General features: G+C 51.2%; 1 long non-coding RNA gene across 1 annotated transcript; it reads right to left on the bottom strand.

The window, feature by feature from the left end:
* Positions 1 to 3017: 3017 nt before the first annotated feature.
* Positions 3018 to 6777, bottom strand: LOC123331400. Its single transcript, XR_006548018.2, has 2 exons — positions 3927 to 6777; positions 3018 to 3176 (listed from the first exon to the last, which is right to left on the bottom strand). It is a non-coding gene; the product is annotated as an uncharacterized LOC123331400 (long non-coding RNA).
* Between the last annotated feature and the right edge of the window lie 3786 nt (positions 6778 to 10563).

Here is a 10563-nt window from a genome sequence, read left to right as displayed (position 1 = left end):
CACTTTGAATGTGGGTGGAACCAGTGAATATAATGGAATATTATAGTCAGTTGACTTTGAGTTAATCAAAAGTGATATTATCTTGGGTGGGTGTGACCTAATCAGGTGAGTCCCTTTAAAGAACGTGATACAGCAGAAAGGTCTTTCCTACTGGCCTTGAAGATGTGGCCTCGATGAATTCCACAGCTACAAGAAAACTAGTTCTGCCAAAAGCCACATGTGTTTGGAAGAGGATCCCAAGCCTCAGATGACCCCACTGCCAGCAGACACTGTGACTGCAGCTTTGTGAGACCCTGAGCAGAGGATCCCGCTAATCCACGCCTGGACTCCTGACCCATAGAAGCTGAGATGATGAATGGGTGTAAGTTGTTTTAAGCAGCTAAGCTTGTGGACATTTATCACCACAGCAACAGAAAACTAATACACGTGTCTAAGGCCCCCAGCTGGCCAGAGACAGAGTTGGGTGAACACAGCCCAGTCCACATGCTTTGTAGTAATCCCCGTCAGTCCTCGGAGATGCCAAAACAGAGAAGTTAGGTGTCTCAGTCAAGGTCACACAGTCGGCAAGTGACCAAGTCAGGCTGGAAGCCAGGCCTGACCGACTCCAGGGCCTCTAAGGACCGGCTCCGTGGATAAGTCTGCAGGTAGTCAGCTCCCATGGTGACATGTGGTGCTTTCTGGTGACGATGGGACCCCAAAGCTAGAGAGCGCCTGTAAAAGAAGCAGTTCCCACTCCCAGACTGGCTGTACCTCAACCCCACCTGGTCACCTAGCTAAGTCATAGAGCCAGGCCCCAGGCATGGCCCCTCCCATGCTCAGTCTCTCAGTCGTGTCCAACTCTTTGCAACACCATGGACTATAGCCCGCCAGGCTCCTCTGTCCATGGAATTCTCCAGGCAAGATTACTGGAGTGGGTAGCCATTCCCTTCTCCAGGGGATCTTCCTGATCCAGGGATCGAACCGGGTTCTCCTGCATTGCGGGCAGATTCTTTACCATCTAAGTCACCAGCCCTCTGTTTATGTCCTTTATATCACGCTTGCGATTACCCCACTTGCACATCTGCCTGTCTCAGCATCCCTACTCGAACGTCAGCCCGCTGAGGATCCCCACGTGACAAGGGCTCCCAGGGCACAGAGTAGGCACTGAACGACGTTCACCAAACAATTAGAGTGAGAAATGATGACTTCTGTTCCTCCTCTGGATCCCTTTCTCTTCCTTTCACATGGACCCATCCAGAGCCCTAGGTCTTCACAGACAGCTCCCTTCAGAAGGGATGAAGCCCCCACCCTTGCCAGTTCCACTCACCCACTCCACCCCATGTGGAGCTTCTGGGACGAACACCCCCTACTAGGCAGCCTGGAGCCTCCCAGTTTCCCAGACACAGCACTTGCTCCCTCTGCTGGCTAAAGTGAGCAAGTGCATGGCGGTCCCTCCACACTGGAGATGCTGGAAGGCAGGAGTAAGAGGCTCAGGTGGGCTCCCAGCCAGGATGGGTGGGGGAGTTGAGGGGAATCAGTAGCCTGGCCTGAGTCTTGCCACAGTGAGAGGGCACTGCCCTGAAGCTTGCAGCTCTGGAGCACACTCTGGCCTCTGGCTTACCCACAGGGCTGGCAAAGCCTCAAACGCCTCAGATGCTCTGTCTCTGCCAAGCAAGGCCTGGATAGGGACCTCAGACCAGGAAGCAGGACAGGGCTTCCACCAGGAGAGCACATTATTCAGAGGGAAGGCAGCCCTCTAGCAGACCAGCCCCGAGAGCTACCGAGTCCTACCCCATGACAATAACAGCTAGCAAGGCACACCTACTACGTCACACACCTCATCTATCCTTGCTGGGTGGGTACTCACCATGTAGACTAGAGACGTAGTGAAGGTGGGGCAGTCAAAATCTGAACCCAGGTCAGTGTGACTCTAAAAGGCCCTGCTTGTTACATGCCCTGTCTAGGTGCCTCGTGTCGTTCAGTTGCTCAGTAGCGTCCGACTCTTTGTGACCCCATGGACTGCAGGACGCCAGGCTTCCCTGTCCATCACCAACTCCAGAAACTTGCTCAAACCCTTGTCCATTGAATCAATCCATTGATGGTTAGATGCCACCCAACCGTCTCGTCCTCTGCCATCCCCTTCTCCTCCTGCCTTCAATCTTTCCCAGCATCAGGGTCTTTTCCAATGAGCCAGCTATTCGCATCAGGTGGCCAAAGTATTAGAGCTTCAGCTTCAGTATCAAGTCCTTCCAATGAATATTCAGGGTTTTTTCCTTTAGGATTGACTGGTTTGATCTCCTTGCAGTCCAAGGGACTCACAAGAGTCTTCTCCAACACCACAGTTTGAAAGATCAATTCTACATCCAAGGAGGCCTTCTTACCTAAGATGGGTCACATGTGGCTTCAAAGCCAAGGCAGGCTTGGGTGTGGCTGAAGCTGGGAGGTGCCTGGGATGGGAAATGTCCTCCCAGGACGAGATAGCACCATGGACACCTCCTGGCTGGGTGACCTTAGACAAATCACTTAACCTCTCAAAACCACTGTATTCTCATCCATGAAAGATGCAGAATGCCTATGGTTGTAGGGATTAGAGACCATGTGTGTCAAGTTCCCAGCACAAAGCACCCAAGAATAAAAGAGCTGTTATTGCTTGTCTCTCTCTGATATTCCTCCCTTCCCTTGAGCGTGGGCTGGCCTTCGTGACTTGCCTCTAACAAATGGAATAAAGGGGGAATGATGATGCAGCTGCAAAGAGCAGGTGATGAAAAGCACTCGGTTTCCTCCATTTTTGCTTCTGGATCTCTCAATCCAGAGAAGCCAGATGCCGGGTCATAAGGACACTCAAGCCGCCCACATGGCCTCCAGCCAGCAGCCACACAAGTGAACATGGAAGCAAGTCCTCCAGCCCCAGTCAAGCCTTCAGATAACGGCAGGCAGGCCTGGTCAACGTCTTGACTGCAACCTCATGAGACATCCTGAGTCAGAGCTACCCAACTAAGCGGCTAAATTTCCCACCCACAGAAACTGTGGAGATAATGTTTGCTGCTTTAAGTTTGATGTTTATTAGAATAAAAACACAACTAAGACACTTTGTAATCAGCATCCTTGGACCAGCATTTGCTTTGGGGTTGAGTTGCCCCAGTCTCCTCCCTTATCACTGTAGTCACAGACAATCTGCATTGAGGAAGGTCCAGACCCTGTGGAACCGGCCATGGAAGAAAGAATAATAACTATTATTTACTGAGCATTATGGAGAAGGCAATGGCACCCCACTCTAGTACTCTTGCCTGGAAAATCCCATGGATGGAGGAGCCTGGTGGGCTGCAGTCCATGGGGTCGCTAAGAGTCCCACACGACTGAGCGACTTCACTTTCACTTTTCACTTTCATGCATTGGAGAAGGAAATGGCAACCCACTCCAGTGTTCTTGCCTGGAGAATCCCAGGGACGGGGGAGCCTGGTGGGCTGCCGTCTATGGGATCACACAGAGTCGGACACGACTGAAGCGACTTAGCAGCAGGCATTGGGCTAATAAGCACTTCACATTTATTTTCCTAACAAAAGTCCCAAGAAGGAAACACCATCATCCTTGTCTTACAGATGGGAAAACCGAGGTGCCAAAAGGTTGAGTACCCACCCAAGATTACACAGACGGTAGCAGAGCTGGGGTGCGAATCCAGCGCCACGATTCCAGCCCCCAGAAGCAGTGCTTGACCACCTGAAGGGCGCGGTGGCTCTAAGGCCCATTTCCGTCTCCCGTCTCACCCCAGCCCCCACCACCGCCACCGCCCACGCGCTTTCCTGTGAGCCTGACTAACATGGCTTCTGGACAAATCCCACCCAAATCCCGCCAGGGTTCTGGGACAAACCCCCACCCAGCCTGTTGTCCCTTCGCCAAGGCAGTGGCTCTTCCCACTCCCACCCTTCAGCTGCCCCAGCGCAAGTCACCCAGCACATTCATGGTGAAAGGTCCCTCCCTCCAGGTCATCCAGTCCAGCCCCCTCGCATTCGTTCAGATGCAGAGACAGTCCCAGAGAGATGTGATGCTTATCTAAAGACAGACGCGGCAGAGGGAGCACAGAGGCCGGAGCCCAATCTCCTGGCTCCTCTCAACCCAGGTGCACCCTCAGGCTGGCTTTCAGGGCCACCGCCCCCCACCCCCTACCCAGGTACCCATGTAGGCTCCACCCACCCACCCAGGTACTGGGGATTGAAACTTCCCAGCATCCTCCACTAGCCCCAGCCCCAGAGGAAGACAGGAGGAGGGGGCTTATCTCCACCTGTGAGGTTGTGGTGTTCACCCCACCCCCACCCTCCCTGCCAGGCAGCCTTGATTAATGGGCTGGAGCTATCTTATCTCCCAGCTGCAGCAGTTAGGGATTAATGGGTGGTGGCAGGGCCCTGAGAGGACACGTCCTGCCCCCAGATCAACCCAAGAGTTCTGCAGGAGGGCGGGGAGCGGAAGGAAAGGGGACCGCCATCTTGCTCGCCCACCCAAACTGGCTGGGTCCCTGGGAAATGTGCAGAGCACCCAGGACAGGGCCTGGCAATCAATAGGGACTTAATCAACGGTAGTCCCTGTTACATCGTGCTGTTGTAACCTCTTGGGGGCCATGCCTGCCCTGGGGTTGAGCTGCCAAAGTCTCCACCAACGCACAGCCTATGGATTAATGAGAAACTCACCTCCCCACTCCAGCCTCAGGTGTCTTATCTTTAAAATGGGAACAGGTTTGGGGTTAGAAACCAGGTTATAGGTCCGACATTATTTAGAATGACCAGGAGTGGGTTGAGGGATTTATTTATCCATCTGTGAGGCTTCAGAAAACCCCTTCAAACTCAGCCTCATTTTTCTCATTTGTAAAAGGGGTATGATAATATCTGCACTGCCCACCACGCGGTGTTGTTAACATGTAACAGCTTCTGGAAAACCTGCCAGGACTGTTCCATGTCACAATGAGTGCGGGTTCCCAGAGGCAGTCAGACACCAAACTCTGACCAAGAGGTTCATGCTGATATTAGTTGCTACTGACAGACTCAACCCCAAATCCAGGCTCAGCTTTGGGAGAGAAAGGTTGTTTGAGTCACAGGCCCTCCAGCTAGGACTAAGGGAGGTGGACCAGATGTTCTGCTAGCCCAGGTCAGTTTCAGGTTACTTACTCCATTGCCCAAGTGCGACTGTTAGCAGCACCCCCTTTCACTCTCCAAGTGTCCCCCCTTGCAGAATCAGTCATGTGGTCCCTAGGCTGAAGGAAGGAGATTCTGCCCTCCCTCAAGGAAAGACAGACCTCATCTAACACTCAGCTGTGACCAGCATAACTCCACTGGTTACGCTGAAGTCAGGCAGCTAACTCCACCAGGGCCACGCACGGGCAGACTCAGAAGTCCAGGGGCTCAAAGGGCTGCCCCCAACCTCCTCCCTAGATTTCTCAAGAAACACATGATCACTTCCTAGGAAGAAGGAAGTATATGAAGATGAGTGAGGGATCGGGGGTGGGAAGAAGGGACTTTCAGATGAACAGACAGAATAAGGGAAGAATGGATGAATGAAATGAGAGAAAGGAAAGAAAAACAGATGGATGGATAATGGGGAGAGTGGATGAATGAAGAAAGGAAGGATGGAAAGATATTGAAAGAGAAGGATAAAAAAAATGGATGGACGGACAAGGGGAGAGATGGAAAGAGATGAACATCAGAGCCCTTTGATGGCCCCCAGCCTTTTGACAGAGTACAGCAAACGGGGAGCCCAGCAGAAGGGTTTCTTTCCAGAAGGACATATAGATTGATCCTTTGGGGTCCCAAGAAAACAATCTTCCCTCCCCGACTCCAAAGACATTCCTAGGACAATTCCTTCCAATTCACTCCCTGCCTCTTCCCACTGCCCCTGCCACAAAGGGCAAAGGGCAGCACAGCCAGAAAGCTATCTGCTATCAGCCCCATTCACCCCAACCCTGTTTACTCTAGGTCTGCAATTAACAGAGTCACCTTCCCAGATCAATTAATAGTGGGGGGCTTGAAAAGGCACTGGAGCCCCGACAGGTCTGGTTACCCGTTGATAAGCAATGGGGAGCCGATGGCAGCCACTCCTCCTTAACCCTCTTCTGGGGTGTCCCGTTGGCTGCCCTGCCCTGACTCCCACACCCAGGTCCCAGGCCCTTGGCTCCGGAGGGCTGATGTGGGGTGATGGCGCCGAAAGCCCTGCCTCAAGGTACGCAGGGGCAGCTGGGGTCCTGGATCTGCCTTCACCTGGGCAGCAGCCCCCAGGATCAGGGTCAAAACACTGTGTGGTCTAGGGGTGAAGATCCTGGGCGCTGGGAAGGGACCAGACCCAAGTTTATAGACCCACCTCTTCTCACTTACCAGCTGTGTGACCTTGGACAAGTGATTTAATCCCTCTGAGTCCCAGTCTTGCCCTCTATAAAATAGGGATGATGGCAAGTCAGACCCATGTCAAATGATGCTGTGAGGATGGAACAAGTTAACTTACAAAACACACCAAGCATGTCAGGCATCAGCCACAGCTTTGGGCTCCTTTAGGGAACCTGGGGCACCTTCTCAGCCTCTTCATCCTCCAGGCTCCTTCCCCTCTCTCCTAGGGTCCGCTTAGGTGCCAGCAGACAATAGGAGGTTCTGTTTCTTCACTGGCCCAGAGAGGGTGCAGAGGTTCCTGGATGTCCAGTACAGAAGCCACCAGCCACACAGGGTTATTTACATTTAAATTAACTAAAATTAATATTATTCAGTCAATGGTGGCTCAGTGGTAAAGAATCCATTTGCCAGTGCAGGAGATGTGCGTTTGATCCTTGAGTCGGGAGGATCCCCTGGAGAAGGAAATGGCAACCCACTCCAATATTCTTGCCTGGAGAATCCCATGGACAGAGGAACCTGGCAGGCTACAATCCATGGGGTCTCACAACAGTCAGACACAACTGAGCAACTAAACAATAGTAGAAAGGACTACAGTACTGAGTCATGCTGCTGCTGCTGCTGCTAAGTCGCTTCAGTCACTACAACATGGATAAACCTCAAGAACATTCTGCTCAGTGAAAGAAGCCAGGCAAGAAAGTGCATATACTGCATGACCAGATTCCTATGAGATGTCCAGAACAGGCAAATCCATAGAGATATAAGCAGCTTGATCGCTTCCAGGAGCTGTGGGCAGGTGGGAGAATGGGGAGAAACTGCTTAATGTGGACCTAAGAGTTGCCTTTTGGGGTGACAAACATTTTTAGAACTAGATAGAAATGGCGGTGTCTAACATTATGAATGGACTCAATGCCACTGAAGTATTCACTTTGAAATGGTTAATTTCATGCTATGTGAATTTCATCTCACTAAAAATAATAATGATGATTTAGAATTCAGTCCCTTAGTAGCAGGAGCCGCATTTTAAGTGCCCAGTAACCACATGTGGATTGTTGTCCAGCTGCTAAGTCACGTCCAACTCCTTGGACTGCAGTACACCAGGCCTCCTGTTCTTCACCACCTCCCAGAGTTTGCTCAAACTCACATCCACTGAGTCAGTGATGCCGCAGCTCCCAAATTAGAGGACCCAGATACAGAACGTGTCCATAACCGCAGAGAGTTTTTAAAACAAGCTTGACCTTCAGGTAATCAAATAAAATTAGTGGTAAAACCTCTTACATACATTATCTCATCTGACTCTCACCAGGATGGCATTTTCGTTTTCAACATGGGGAAGCTGAGGCCCAAGAAAGAGGGAACTTGCACAGGGAGAGGCGGGCCAAGGACCTGTGCTGAGGTCTGTTAGCTTCTGAGGTCCTTTCCGCCCTCCAGAGTCAGCCCTGGGAAGTGACAACCAGACTCGCTGGCCGTCTGGCTGTCCTGCTAACCTTCCTGCTTTCTGCTGAAGGGCCTTGGCACCTGTTTAAAGCAGGCAAGGGTGTGAAAGTGTACAGTCTGGAAGCTGAAGGGTGTCTGGTTCCTGCTTGCAAAAACTGTGGGGAAGAGGACTTATTGCCAAGTGATTTGGAATTCTAACAAAAATTCCAGGAAGCTAGAGGCTGGGTGAGTGGAGGGGAAAGAATGCACCTTCTGATGACCCCAGGTTGCCTGGCCACGTAACTAGGTCCAGAGGGCACTGACCACTTTGTCTCTAGTGGACCTTCAGCTGTCTTCAGAGCCCTTCAGGGTGGGCTGAAAAGGCCTGAAAGTTTTCCTGCCTTAATCTGGCATAATCCAGATTGTGTGTGTTAATCGCTCAGTTGTGTCCAACTCTTTGCGACCCCATGGATTGTAGCCCACCAGGCTCCTTTGTCCATGGGATTCTCCAGGCAAGAATACTGGAGTGGGTTGCCATTTCCTTCATCCAGATTGGGGCAGTGGAAAAGCATGGAAGGCTGGAGAGTCAGAACTTTGTTCAATTCTAGCTCTATCGCTTACTGCCTGGATGACCCTGAGTAAAATGCTTAACCTCTCAGAGCCTCAGTTTCTTTATCTGCAAAATGACTGACTGTTCTGAAGATGTGATCTGTTATCTCAAGATGACAGATGTGACTCCCAAACACCCTCTAAAGGTGAATTATCTTCACCAGGACCCAAACGATTCTCAACCACTATCCTTTTAAGGATCTCACCTGAAGTATGAAGCTCAGGGAAGTCTTAAGATTAAAATCCTCATCAGTAATATTACTAATAATAGCAATGGTGCTGGCATGAGCCAGACTCACTGAAGGGTTATTATGAAATCGCAGACAGAGGGATGGGCTGGCTGCCCTGCCTGTACTCAAAATATGTGTTAGAGTCAGATCATCTGGAATCCTCCCAGCTGTGCGACCCTGGGCAAGTTCCTCAGTCATCTCTGACTTCTCATCTGTAAACTTGAATGATAATAACATCTACCTCTCAGCCTTATTGAGAGGTTTAAATGAGATGAGAAAGCACTTAGCAACATTCCTGGACATACAAAAGTCTGCAAACACCATTTATTAATCAGAGCTGGGTGCTGCAGAAGGTAAGAAGGTGTGCATACTTGGCGTTCTCTGTCGTGTCTGACTCTCTGTGACTCTATAGGGACTGTAGCCCACCAGGCTCCTTTGTCCATGGGATTGCCATGCCCTCCTGAAGAGGATCTTCCTGACCCAGGGATCAAACCCATGTCTCCTGCGTCTCCTTCATTGCAGGTGAATTCTTTACCACTGAGCCACCAAGGAAGCCCAAGAAGGACATGAACCCAACTAATTACATCCCCAAGCAGAGAAGGCAGGTTGTGTGGAGCTTCCAGAAGGGAAGAGTTCTCATTTTAGCCTCAAGGAGGTCCATGAGCCTTGGAAAGTGGCTAGTCCATGAACAGGAGGAGTGGAAGTGATGACCCGGCATGACCTCCTCCACGGCCAGTATTTCCCATCTGGGTCCCCACATCACTGCATCAGAACCACGTGGGAGTGACACGTGCTGAACTAGAGTCTGCAGGTGGCCCAGCAATCTGAATAGGGTTTTTTTTTTTTTTTTTCAGATTTATTGGCTGTATTTTTTTTTTAATTGAATAGGTATTTTAACCAGCTTCACACCGCAAATTTGGGAACCTCTCTCCGCTTCTGGCTGTGGGGTGTGCTCTGTGACAGCCCATGTCAGCCAGCCTAGTCAAGGTAGATCCAGGCGGCGGCAATTCACAGGCATGGGAAGTTAACCCCTGACCTCATCTGCCCATCATAATACTTCTAACAACTAAACAGAAACAAAAACCATGGGACAAATGTAGGGGTGAGGAATAACGTGTGGCACAGAGCAGACACTGACCGATGTTAGGAGATGACCAATGGATCAGGGTAGTGAAAGTGTTAGTCACTCAGTTGTATCTGACTCTTTGTGACCCCATGGACAGTAGCCCACCAGGCTCCTCTGCCCATGAAATTCTCCAGGCAAGAATACTGGAATGCATTGCCATTTCCTTCTCCAGGGGATTGTCCTGACCCAGGGATCGAACCTGTCTCCTGCGTTGCAGGCAGATTCTTTACCATCTGAGCCACCAGAGATTCATTTTTGACCAATGATTCAGGGTAACCACCGACCAATCACAACAGAAGTCTGAGCAATCAGAACACTCAGAACAGCCAAATAGGGCCCAAGTGGCTACACATGGCCCTGGAGAGAGTCCACGCTGGTCAGGGGCCACTGTGGGGGACAGGAATGCTTGGGGCAGGGCTCTGGGCCCCACCACAGCCCTCACCACACTTGCCCCTCTTCTCACCTGTCTTATCTGCTGAGTTCCCACAAGCCACATCATTTGAAAATAGGATCGCCTTACTTTAAAAACACCACCGGCGAAAAGCACTGATCTATGAGTGCTTCTTCACAGGGGCCCTGTTGGCTTTTGGGGCAGAACAAGTCCTGGTCCCGCAGGGCTGGACTGGATGAGGCAGTGATTTAGCATGCTTGGTCCCTGCCCAGTAAATGCTAGCAGCAGCCCCCAGTGGTCCTGATGACCAAATGAGGTGCAGGGAGTGGGGGGCAGGGGGTGGCCTATCCATCCAACTGAGAAGCACTTCTCCAACAACTGAGTCAAGACGTGGAGCAACCAGCCTAAAGCCACGGCACAGCGGGTGAGGCTCAGACAAACCTCATCACG

Source organism: Bubalus bubalis, chromosome 23, assembly GCF_019923935.1.
Source record: "Bubalus bubalis isolate 160015118507 breed Murrah chromosome 23, NDDB_SH_1, whole genome shotgun sequence".
Classification (NCBI taxonomy): domain Eukaryota; kingdom Metazoa; phylum Chordata; class Mammalia; order Artiodactyla; family Bovidae; genus Bubalus; species Bubalus bubalis.
This window is presented reverse-complemented; position numbering and strand designations above follow the sequence as displayed.